The sequence below is a fragment of the Triturus cristatus genome, chromosome 8, assembly GCF_964204655.1.
Source record: "Triturus cristatus chromosome 8, aTriCri1.1, whole genome shotgun sequence".
Classification (NCBI taxonomy): Eukaryota; Metazoa; Chordata; class Amphibia; order Caudata; family Salamandridae; genus Triturus; species Triturus cristatus.
In genome coordinates this window covers 1,009,595,897-1,009,609,763 of record NC_140591.1, presented here as the reverse complement: position 1 = coordinate 1,009,609,763, position 13,867 = coordinate 1,009,595,897, and positions in this window count along the sequence as shown.

The following is a 13,867-nucleotide window of genomic DNA, read 5'->3' as shown; positions in this document are numbered from 1 at the left end:
TCAGAAGAACATAAAAACGAGCTCCGCTTTCATTTTATTATGCAACTACATTACTCATATTTTTTCATTTTTGTCATTATTATTATTATTTTCATTGCATTTGCTACTTCACTTGTCTACCTCTGCATGATTAAGGATTGAGTTTATCCACTCAGTATTTCAACCACATTCAAGTTGCACAGACTATGGAAACTCTGCATTAACCGTATGAGCAGGATCTCTAAAATGGAGTAAATATGAGCAGAACACTTTATGTGTCTGTATGACATTCCATCATGTCACATATCTGCAGCTCTTGATCTCCGCCCCTTTTCTGCTTCTACTGTTGACTCATCTCTTCAGTCTCCTACACCCAACTGCCTCGCATGCCCTTCTCCTCAGGACCACCATAGTTTCTTTATCACTGGCAACTCAAGATTCTTCTGCACAAAAGCACTCACACAGACATCTGTCATATAGTCAAATAAAAAAGAAAGCAGTAAAAGTCAGAGGTACCTGCAGCTCCCAATGAGAAAAACAAGCAAATGCACAGACTAAAGGGCACTGAAACGCTGACTAGTGCACCTGCATTGCTCCAGCTGTGAACAGTAACTTGTATGTAGGCACCAGAATGATCACATCTAGTCTGCTAAATCCGTGTATCCCTCTCTCATCCAACAGTCATTCTGATCAATCTCTTTGCATTCTTATACTATACTAACCTATTTCCCGTAGCAACACACTGTCTGTGAACTGACTACAAACAAATCATTTATAGGCAGACTAGTTATCCGTCTCATCCCTTCCTCCACTCTCTGCAAACAAATCATTCAATGAAGGATTCTGATCCATCCCATCCCTTCCTCCACTCACTGTTATGAAATCACCCATGAGCAGTCTACATCCCGTCATCTAGTCACTATATACAAATAACTCGTAGGCAGACTGCTCCTCATCCTTCTTAACCCCTCCTCCACGCATGCGAGACAAAGAATGCCATTACAATGCGGTCCTTACAACGGCCGCGTTGTTACATCGCATACCTTTGCAACGCAAGTCGGAACAACGGCTTGAGTTAGGGGGCAGGTGTTGGATTTAAAATCCAACACCTTCCCTACTGATGCACAGACTGGAGTTGGAATAGTAAATTATACTATTCCTACATCCAGTGCCCCCTACAGCAAGTCGTTGTTCTGACTTGCATTGTAAAGGTATGCAATGTAACATCTCGGTCGTTGTAACGACCTCGTTGTTATGGCATGGGTTGTAAAGCATGCGGACTAACGTGCCATATTCCTCCTCCACTCACTGTAAACAAATCATTCATTGGCAGACTGCATCCCTTCTTTCCTTAACAGAATTAACTATAAACAAATCACTCAGAGGCAGATCATTTCTCATCTTTCTCAACCCCTCCTCCACTCACTCTAACCAAATCACTCATAGGCAAACTACTCCACATCCTTTTATCCCCTCCTCCACTACTGAAAACAGATCACTCTTATACAGACTACATCCCTTCCACCACTAACTGTACACAAATCACTCATATGCAGACTACATCCCTTCCACTACTAACTGTTAGCAAATCGCTCATAGACAGACTGCACCCCTTACTTCCTTAACAGCATTACTATAAACAAATCACTCAGAGGCAGATCACTCCTCATCCTTCTAACCCCTCTTCCACTCTCTGTAAACAAAGCCCGCATAGGCAGACTACTCATCTTCCTTTTCATCCCTTCCATTAATTCTCCCATCCAAAAGCCACTTCTATCTGCCATGCCCTTCCCTTTTGCAACACCTTTCAGGCATCTCCCGCCTGCAATGTTGCTTCACGCCACAAACTAGCACACGGCAGAAGGAGGTGCTCTATCTTCATCTTTATCACTGCCATGAATACCAAACATTAGAGTAAAGGTAACAAAGACAGGGGGGCATATTATCAAGCCCAATTTCACCGCTTTAGCGTCCGTTTTCGGCCGAAAAGCGTCGATTAAAATATCGCTCTATTATCAGGGACACGCTAAAGCGCGTTTCCTTGAGTTAGCAGCCGTCTGTTCTCCACTTTGCAGATCAGCTATATATATCGCTAATGACATGCAAAGTAGGCGTTCCTGAGTCAAACTGCATTGAAACAGTCGCAAACACAGCTTCCCTCTCTTATCAATGCAGGTGAAGCGATAAGAAAAGTCGCGCTAACCGCGCTTATCGCTGGAATCTAACACCTGAAAAAAACTTGACTTAACCATCTTGTCAATGGGAGGTGGCTTGTTAGGTTAAGTACACACTTGCCTATTAGCAAGCTTGACATTAGCGCAGTTGATTAATCACTGGAATTCTCACGCTATTGCTGGTTCTACACGCTATCGATGGATTTCCTATCGCATTTGCGATATGCGTTGATAATACCGCGCTATTACGGCGAGGAAATCCAGCGATAGCCGGCGATAAGAAAAAAAGCACTATGCGTGCTTTGTGATAATCATCGCAAATCATTGATAATATGCCCCACGTAGTCTTCGCACACAATAACATCATTAAATACAAATATCTACAACCGTCCAGAACATGCTTCATTTTCTCAAGTGGATCATGTTCATTGCCTCCAGTCAGCCTAATCGATAGAGACATCATCACCCATAGAAGCCTATTTCAATGTCCTTTCTGTTTTGCGAGAAGCCAGGATGAGCAACATCAGTGGTGTAATGTATGCAGGATGTGTGACCTCATTTACCCCGAGGCGAGAACTGCTGTCAACTACATGTAAACCTCTGCAATCTGCAAAAACTTCACGATTTAAACACAAACCGTAAGATCATGAGAACAAAAAATAAGGTGCATTGAAAAATGGAAACGACTTTCAAGGAGCTGTGCCCACGACCCTTTAGAGAAAGTTTTGTGATAACTGTTGTCTCTTTCAAAAGGAAGCAAAAAGTTATATAGGGATAGACTACAATGCGCCATGGGTTCATTGTCTTGCTGTCTGCTGTATGGTGATACAGTTTCACAAAAGTGACACAGTCCAAATTAAAAAGAAATATGGCATATGTCACAAGGAAAGAAAATATTCCTTCTCTACAAGTGCACACGTTTGGGATACACAATGCAGCATAAATATTTGTTCATATTCCTTTTTGAATGGAGCTTGATACTTATTTTATACACTGGTATGACAGATGTGTTGAGTTTCATTCTCTGTCACTTTTCAGCCTCTTTGGTTAGATAATGGTTATTGGTGTTTAGGGCAGGCAAGCAAGATGGGGCAGGAGGGTCCTGATAAGGGTCTGCCCCAGGTGCAGTCTAAGAGAAGTCTTTGCTGTCATATTGACAATGTTAATAGCAAAGTGTTAATTAGAGAAAAGACATAAAAATGGCACCAGCATGTAATACTTGTATTGTTCGCACTTGGCAACACGGATTCTTGGGTATGTGACTAGAAACCCTGATAGGGAAAGGTTGTGACAAGGACAGATTGAAGACAGTTCCTCTGCTGTCACCAGAAGGTAAGAAGGCGGGTAGAACAGACCGAACTTTAATCCTGCCTGGAAATCACATGTGATCTTTTTGCAAGAGTGGAGGTTTGGACAAGAAACAATCTGTCTACAAATATTTGTATTTGGTTGGGTGAATGTTGAGATAGTTGAGAGAGGGAGATTGTAGGCAGTAGGCCTGATTGTGGAGTCTGAATACCCCCAATGGGTATAACAGGGAACCACGAATACACAGATTAGGCATAGGGTACTGAATTAATTAGCTTAATTGGTAATACTTAAAACTGAGTCACCAATGCTACTCAGTCTTCAGAATTTATATTACCAAGAGCAGCTATTTCTACGAACAGCACCTGGAAGAAGGCAGTGGTGCGCATTGCCTCTGAATCCCTCTGGGTTCCACAACACTTATTCTTACCAATGAGGTGCCCTAACATCTTCACACAGGGTAAGAAAACAGATCGAGGGGTGAATGGATTAGTAGATAAATAGGTGGGTTAGTAGATGGATTGATGGATGGTCAGTCAGGGAGCGCTGATGGATTGACAGACAAGCAGCCAGGTAGGCAGATGTTGGAAGATTGGCTGAACAGACTGGGAAGGAAGGCGTATTAAAGAGACGCTAAGACAAAATGTGATATATTTATTTGCTTACTTATGTGTTTCTTTACTAGGTTTTATATATCCCATTCATGACCTTCACCGCGGTACCAGAACACCTTACAGATTGGAGATTATAGTTTAACAACTGAAAGAGGCACTTGAACAAATGTGAACACATAATGCAATGTAGAGATTGACAGGTAATGTCTCTTCTTACACTTGTGAATTTCGAGATATAGTGATGGTTTACTTCTCAGTGCTCTGTTTATCCTGATATCGCAATTTTGTGTGCAGTGTATTCGGGAGTGCAAAGCTGTACAGTCTAATATCCGTCACAGGCCGACGTGTATGTGCTGCATGCCTCTGTTAGGATATACCATTAATATTAATAGGGTGTCTCAGAATCAGACAGAATATGGGGAAATATGAAGGTATATGCTAATAGTTAGTTTTGTCGAGAAAAGTAAAATTTCTTCAAAACGTTTGCATATACCCTGATCATCTAGGAGAACCAATCAATGGTATACAATCAACATTGATTACCACAAAGACAATAAAGATGAGACTGACTCTGTGAGCTCAAATTGTGCCCGATATATAAGAGATCATATAACATATAAAACAGTACATATACTAATATTTTAGACCCTGGGTAATGTTCTGTAAAAACACTCTTCATTGGAGGTAGAACGTCGACGTAAAGAATAGGTGTGCCGTACTAGTATCTGACATGTCTATGCCAAAGAATAAGGCTGTATGTTTGAATATATAAACCAAGGACATAGGGATGCCCAATGAAGTTATTTTCTATGTGTGTTGATAATGTCAAGTGTTTTTCCTTTTGAATTGTGTTTTATGTAATGTACCTTGTAAATGGCACTTACGTATATGTAATTTTATATGTTGTAGAAAAGTCCTGTGGCCTTAAAATATTAGTATATGTATTGTTTTACACAATACATGATTCTTAATATATCAGACACAATTTGAGCTCACAGCGTCAGTCTCATATTTATTGTCTGTCTAGTAATCAATGTTGACTGTATACCATTGATTGGTTCTCCTAGGTGATCAGGATAAATACAAACGTTTTGAAGCAATTGTCTAACAGGATATTGGCAGCCAGTTAGATGAGACCAGAACTAGGTTAATGTGATCAAATGTCTTTGGTTGGAGATGTGTCGGACAGTAGACAGTGCGACTGCTTTTAGAGGAGCAAGTCGGGTCTTTGAGATGCCAGTGAGTATTGCATTACTGCAGCCGATGCATGCACTAGCATGCTACAAATAATGTCCCCCCTGCAGGGGGTGATGAGGGACTTATAAGTTAGTTGGATGGCATTTACAAACTCCTCTCCGACCACTTTCCACCATGGAAAGTGTCAGAGATTTACTCTCTTTTCCCTTTCCTGAGAGGGAAATTGAACAGAACATTCCAAACAGCATGGGATTGCACTGGTATAGGTCATTCCACATGGAAACTGTTTTTCCTGGAGAAAAAAAAGAGGAAATGTGCACAGCGGTCTGCCTTGCCTCGATATAGACTTGTACCCTGTATGCAAAACGGCACTAGATACATAAAATGTACTATGACATAACTAGTAGTGCATCAGGAATCTGCAACTGGCACATCTTTCTAGATGTACTACTGAGAATGTCTGTGACTTCCCAAAAGTCATACATTAACATTTAAGCATAGGAGTATGTGTGTGGGTGAGGAGAGAGAGTGCAATGAAGAAAGAAAGAATATGTGAGGAAGAGGTAAGCAGACAGAGTGTGAATCTTGAAAGACCAGAATTTTCGTGGTAAGACATTCAGAATTCAACAGCATAGTGGCAGATAAGACTGTCAAGACAACACATATTGGAAAAAAACAAATATTTTGGAAATCATTGTCAAAGATGTGTCATTTTAACCCTAAGAAAGAGACACACAAAGCAAAAGAAATAGTATAAATTGAAAATAAAAATGGACCAAGAACTAAACTTTGAGAATTATGGAAAGAGGCAAGAGTAATGCTTGGCCCAACCTGAAAACAACCAGAAAGACAATAAAGGATGTGAAAAAGAGCTGAAACATAACTACCAAAGGACCAGTAGATGTTGAATATCAGATGATTAAAAATTCCAAATGCAGCTGAAACATCCAGAGCACAAGTTATAGACAGTGGCTCCACTCTTCCCAATAGAATTTAAGTTTAGATTTTTCTATATTTGTTAAGAAATTAGGTTAAATATTTATTAATTTCTGTATTTGTTTGCTGTACAATTTTGTCAGTATTTTTGTATTATTTTTAGATTCAAACCATAGAAATTGCTTACATCGGAGTACCCGATTGCCAGTAATGACTTACTGGGGGTCCAAATATTCCAGCAATTATTCAGTAGTGGGCCCACAGAAGTTTAAAGGTAATAAACTGCTGTCCTCAATCAATCAAAAAACTCTTTATTTCGGTTTTTGTAATACCATAAAAAAGATGCATCATTTAAAATAAAATATCATAAACATTTACAATTAATCAATTGTTAAAACCATCCATTAAAACCATAAAATTAATACACTCTCAAAGAGAAAAGTGAATTAAAAAAATTACATAATTAACAAGTCATAGTGTAAAACTCCAAATACCATAAAAGGTTAGCACTATTTACTAATCATGATATATCTATTCAATACATTGTTTAAAAGTACACATTTCGAATACACCAACTAATTACTTTTATACAGAAGTATTGCAGCTTTTTTAAAACCATAAAATCATAAAAAAATCTCGATCCCTTAATGACCAAAGGTGGGGCAAAATTAGTTTGCAATGTCTTAAACACCTCTTCACGATTTCCTGTTAATCAAACTCCGGCAAATAGGTATTAGCCATTTCAACCTAGGTCTACTGTAAATAGGGCAAGAAAAAAATAGATGAGGCACTGTTTCTTTTGCATGCCCACAACTAGGACAGCACTGATCATTGAGATCAGCCACTCCTGCCCTACCAAATGTAAATGCACAGAGAGGCAACGTGCTGAATCTGAATTGCACATATAGGGCCATATGTAGGTAATTTCAATTTACCGATTCATAAATACCGAATTTTACCGATTCGGTATTTAAGAATCGGTAAGTTATATGTAGGTCAACAATCGGTAAACATTACCGAATCGGTAAAATTCGGTAAACATGAATCGGAATTTACCGAATCGGTAAATTCCGAAGTGGAATTTACCGAATCGGTAAATACCGAAGTGGTATTTACCGAATCGGTAAATACCGAATCGGGAGTTGTAAAACACATGACTTGAATCAGCCAATCCTGTGCAACCTAAACCCCACCCAACCAGGAAGTGGCCACACCCAGGCAGGTGCACACAATCAGCAGACTCTGGTGAGGCTGGGAGTGCTGAGGAGAGGAACAGAGCAACTGCCTGATTCAGCCCTGGAAAGTGCAACAATGGCCAGCCAGGACACAGAGAGGGAAGGAGGGGAGAGGAAGCGAAAGCTGAAATTCAGCCAAAAGGAGCTGCAAGTACTGGTGGAGGAGGTTGTGAAACAGCACCAGAAGCTATTTGGCAAACAGCCACAGCAAGTGCCTGAGTCAGAGAAACGTAAGATCTGGCTTGGAATCCAGGCACAAGTGAATGCGATGGGAGTGACACACCGGGACATCGATGTCCTCAAGAAGCGGTGGTACGACATACGTATCATCACGAAGAGGAAGGTGGCAGATTTAAAAAAGGAGGCCAGCCAGACAGGAGGTGGACGCAACAGGGCACCAGCCCTGACAGACCTGGAGGAGCTAGTGGAGACCACCATTGAGGCAGAAAGCATCGTGGGGATTGGGGATGCTGACAGCTCCGGCAGAGGCACCTCCAAACAAGGTAAGACGCTTGCACAGCAATGTGCCCCCCCCTACCCCTATCCCAACTCCCCAAATGTGCAATGTGAATCCCACTCCAGTACAGGTGGCAGTGCATGCTAGCAATGCATCATGGGAGATGTAGTCCCTGCAAGCCCAAACATGATACGATTAGCACAGAATAACAGGGCATGTGACACACAGTGGCGAGAAGCTGCCAGAGGACATTGAGATACTGTTTTGAAAATTTACTGTCATGTCAGCAAATCAATGCTTCAGGTACACTTAGCTGATGTCGCTTTTCTGTCCACAGGCACTACTGCGCACAGAACAGCCCATGACAAGGGAGAGAGGGCACACCACAAACACAGCGCAGAGAACGCCACCACCAGCACTGGCCAGGGACCGGCACCACAGGCAGTGACACCTCCCCAGCCAGCATCGCTGCTCCAGCCAGCATCCCCACTCCTGCAGGTGTCACCACCATCTTCACCACCTGCATTGCACAGGTTGAGGCGCCGTCCTGCTGCCAGGTGGGATGTGACAGACTCATCGTCTGAAGACTCAAGGGGGGCGGAAAGGTCCACTGTACCTCAGGATGTAACCCATGCCAGTGTGCCTTCCGAATCAGAGGGAGCCAACACAGTTGGCAGACGGCGCCGCAGGGCTCGGCCACAGAGTCCACCTCCCCTCGGCCAGGGCCATGGAGTGTTCTCAGGGCTTGAGGGCACCATGGTGAAAATACAACGCATCCAGGCAAGGGCAATGGTGTCCGTACAGCGACAAATGCGTGGCCTCAATAATACTTTTGGAAACATTGACAAGGGCATCAGCGCCATGGCAGGGGGCATGGCTGAGATGGCAGCGGGCATGCGGGACATGTCCCAATCCATCATGCTGCTGTGCTCAAAGTACGATGAGGACAGGGCAGCACGGCGCAGGGGACATCAGAGAAAGGATCTGACCTCAAGGGCAGTGAACCGGCTGGCGACTGCCACATCGCTGCTCTGCGGGCGCTCTGTGGCGATGCAGGAGGGCCTTGCACACTGCAGCACAGATGTGTCCAGGGGGATGGTTAGGGTCACGAGTGCACTAGAAGTGCTGCTCACCAGCCAGTCTGCAACAACTGGCGCTTTGGATGCTGGTGACACAGAAGACACGACCAGCAGGAGCAGCATAACCCCCCCTGTCCCAGACACTCGTCGGAGCAACAGGCGTCAAGGTGGTGCCACTGGTACCCTAGCCAGTGAGGACGCTCCCTCAATTCCATCCCGCACTGGTGCGCGTGGGCACAAACATTGAAGCGTCAGGCAAAACAATGACACCATTGGGTGAAGTAACCCTTAACTGACAAAATTGTATTTCTCATTGTTGTTGGAATAGGTTTTCCTTTGTGTCGTGGCGTAGTGCTGCCTGATTAAACTACGTTATGGCATCCGACTACTGGCTGTGTCCCCTTACTCATTCAGAAATAGTTGCATGTGATCTCTGCCCGTCTCACTCTCCCATCTGTTGCTGTTGGAACTCCTGCTGCATTGGCCTCTGCCTGTGCAGACTCATCATCATTGTCCTCAATATATGTCATTTCGACCTCTGTGCCTCTCTTTGTGGCAAGGTTGTGCAGCATTGCACAAGTGGCAATTATCTTGCAGCAGATGATGGGTGCGTACTGGCGTGCACCTCCGCTCTTATGGAGGCAGCGAAACCTGCTCTTCAATAGTCCAAACGTGCGCTCCACCACATTGCGTGTAGATTTGTGTGCCACATTATATCGTCTCTCACTCTGGGTTGATGGGTGTAGGTAGGGAGTGAGGATGAATGACCGCACGGCATATGCACTGTCCCCTAGGTGAGTAAAAGGGAGACATCAGTCACATGCCTCAATACACTATGATTTGCACTGAGTACTATGGAGCGTCACTGTTACTTACCTAGCAGGTATCCTTCTCCAAATTCTCCCGCAAGCAGTCGTGTGTAGATCCCACTGTTCTGGAAGATGTAGGAGTCATGGGTGCTCCCAGGGAATTTGGCAACAATATCAGTGATGATGTTCCCTGCATCGCAGATTACCTGCACATTGATGGAGTGGGTGGACTTTCTGTTTCTGTAGATGTGCTCAGTGGCAGCTGGTGGGCAGATTGGGATGTGTGTGCCATCTATACAGCCAATGACATGGGGGAACTGTGCCATGTGATAGAAGTCAGTTTTCGTTTTCTGCAGTTCAGCCTGTGTGTTTGGGAAGCTGATGTAGTGGTGCATTCTCTGCATCATGGCATCCAGGAACTTCCTGAAGAAACGGGACAGGCAACTCTGGGATACACCGCCCACCGCAGCTATCACCCCCTGGTAACTGCCAGATGCAAGTAGGTGTAGGCTGCAGAGAACCTGCACATGTGGTGGTATGGCATGCGCCCTTCTTGTTGGCTGGTCCAGGAGTGGGTGCAGGTCCCTTATCAGGTCCATGATGGTTTGGGGGTGTAGCCTGTACCTTTCATGTATCTCAGCGTCAGTCAGTTGAAAAAGTGTGATTCGCTGTCTGTAGATGCGTTCCTCCCATCTCCATATCCTCAGTCCTGCTGCCTGTAGACGTAGCCGCCTTGCAATGACATACAGAGCGGCCATGTTGTCCACGCTGTTGCATTTTGGGATTGCTTATATGCACTGTTGATGTTTACTACCTGCTTTCTATCAGTGTTAATTACCGACTCTTATTTACCGATTTTCATGGATTTGTTAATTACCGATTTTACCTACATATCTTTTTCCGTTTTACCACTTCATATTTACCACTTCATATTTACCGAATCGGAAAATATGTATTCGGTAAATTTGAAGCGGTATTTTAGAATTCGGTAAATATGAATCGGTATTTACCGATTCATATTTACCGAATATGGGTTTTTGGCCTCCTACATCTCAACCAATCTAAATACCGGTCGGTAACGGGTTTTTTACCGAATTTCGGCCGTTACCGACCGGTATTTAGCTACCTACATGAGGCCCTATAATCTTTTAGCCAGCCCTGGTTCAATATTTTCCAGAAATGGTTCTGTTAAATAAAAAATCTTTGTGTTGTAAAAAAGATCTAGTTAAAGTGCCATGTGCGTGAGAAATTAAAAGATTAGACAGTTCATATGACCTAAACTTTTTTTTAGGTCCTTTGCACTTATGCCAGGACAGGATCCCACAGGATCTTGCCACAAGTCCACTAAACCCATCCTGTTGAGACTATCTCTTATATACTTAATCCAAGGGAAACAAACTGAACATGAGTCAATAAATATTTCCTCTAGTTCTTAATATGAGAACAGCTCGGGGGGTAGCCCAGAGCCTTCTCCAAAACATTAGTGGTCATACTTCTATTTACTCTGAAATTGATCTCATCCCAGTATCTAGTCTCCGGGGAATCAGAGGGTACTTGTAGGGAGACTCATTAACGACCTTAAAATGCAAATTTTCTCAAGTCCCAGATCTTTTGTCTTTTTTTATCCCCAGATCTAGACACCTTATGTAACTTCAATAAGCCCCCTACAGAGTGACATTGTTTTAATTCTCGTATTGTAACATGGTGTCCCTAATCCATATCCTCATAAACAGTCATCCCCAAATAATCAAATAAGTGCACCCCTTCAAGTGGAGTACCATCCAGTGTAAGATGTGGGCACTTACATTGACCGGGATTAAACACCATATATTTTGTTTTATTGATGTTTATTTCCAGCTCTGTGTGTGAGCAAAATCTACTGAAATTATCCAAGGTTTTTTGGATTCCTATTGGCGATTTGGCTAAAAGCAGAGTATTGTCAGCAAACATGAGAGCAGGAACCCTCCTGCTTGCCAACTTAGGGGCATCATTATCAGAGACGTTAAGGTGCTCAACTAGGTTATTCAGGTACAGTGAGAATAAGGTGGGGGCCAACACACAACCCTGTCTTACACCCTTTCCTACTGGGAATGGGTCAGTCTGCTCACCCAACTTCCCACAATGCCCATGGACAAAGTTTTTTACATGTAGCCTCTTAATGATTGTACACAGGTATTTTCGGTGACTCCCATGTTTGTACGCACCTGCCACAGCCTTTTTCTTAGAACCATATTGAAGACTGCTTTCATGTCTACAAATGCTGCATAAAGCCTACTGTTTTTAATAACAGTCTTTGAATAGATTAACTGGGGTCTAAAAAGTTGGTCTATCATTGAATTGTTTGACCAGAAGCCAGTTTGCAGGGGGCATAGGACTGCTTGGTCTTCTCGCTATTGCCAAAGCCTGTGAGTATAACCATGCTAAAATGTTTTTTGGTGGTGTCAATAAGGCTGATAGGCCAATAGTTGGTGGGATCTAGTGGTGAACCCTTCTTAAATATAGGAAAGATTTCCGCCCTGCCCACAACGCATTAGTGCTCATTGCATTTAAGATGGCATTAGACAGCACAATAAAATACAGCTACCAAATGTTGATTTCTGAAGGAAATAGGTCACCTGAAATGTTATCGATTGCTGTGGCTTTCTAAAAGCCAATTTAATCTCTAATCAGTTAATAGGTGGACTGTATAGGTCTCTGCTGGTCTGGCTGTACTGGCATCACTTTGACTACTTATGTCGACAACTTGCTTGGTATACCCCAGAGCTGGTTTAAAAGGTCGGGAATAATGCACAATTCATGCATCAGCCGTGATGTAATTATCAAATTCCACTAAACCCTCAGCGTTTACTGTTGCCACAAAATTCCAGAATATGGTTTGGTTTTTATCTCTAAAAGCTTCAAGAAGTTGTTCCCATCCACCATTGTCCCATTCCTTTTTTGTCTTTCTATGGCATCATCTTATAGTTGGCTCTCTTAATTTTAACCCCTTCAGTGCCCATGACGAGCTGGACTCGTCATGGGCCGCGGTGGCGCTGTGCCCATGACGAGTCCAGCTCGTCATAGACCCCGCCCGCTAATGCAACGGCCGGCACTGGGCGGGGAAAGGGGCAGGCACTGAAGGGGTTAATATCCCCCTTGCCCTCCATATTTATGGCCCGACTAGTGCTGATTTAGTTTTTCTGCACTGGGAATTATACCAAAAGGAAGCACTCTTCCTACGGCACTTGACCCTCTGTACCTTGAAAATTTAGTTTTTTAGACTCTCAAATAGAGAACGTTGCAGCCTCTTGGGTCAATTCCAAATCAATATTACAAAACTCCCCAAGGGAGTCCACAAGGGTATAAATGGGCCTCACTGCCTGTTCCAATTGGATCACTGAATGGCAATGGTTCCACCAATTGTTATGGGTCAATAGGCACCTGTCATCTAAGGGGCTGGTGCTGGCATGAGAGGAGTTTACCTTCGGGATCTCCAAGGCTAATTCCAATGCATTGTAGTCGCTATCATGTCTGGTTGTCACACTCATATCCTTCATTAAAGGCCACATTCTGACATCAACTAGAAAATAGTCAATAAGGCTTAATACATCGGATCCATTCAAAGTGTGCAACCCAGACCTATTTGACCTGGTCCTCCCATTGCAAGCTCGGAGAGTTTGTTTTAACACCAAGGCATTCATTTGTATTGCCAAGGGTGACCATTTCTTGATCGCATCCTCTTCCAATGAGTATTGTATTGTATTGTATGTATTGTATAGAACATTTATAAAGTGCGACAAACACCCTACGGGTACCCTGGCGCTAAAGATATGTGAACACAGGCCATCGTGGAGCGAGAAGGACAGAACCTAAAATAAACATTACTCGGAGGCGGCAGAATCAGTTTCTGGGGAACAGCCACATTTTGATAATTTTCCTGAACAGGGACAGGGTACTACATTGTCTGATTTCGAGTGGAAGTTCATTCCAGAGTTTCGCGGCGGCAATACTCTAAAGATCTTCCTCCCAGTCTAGCCCTGTTGAACCTGGAGACCATTGCCAGACAAGCAGAAGAGGAACGGAGGCTCCGGATAGGAGTA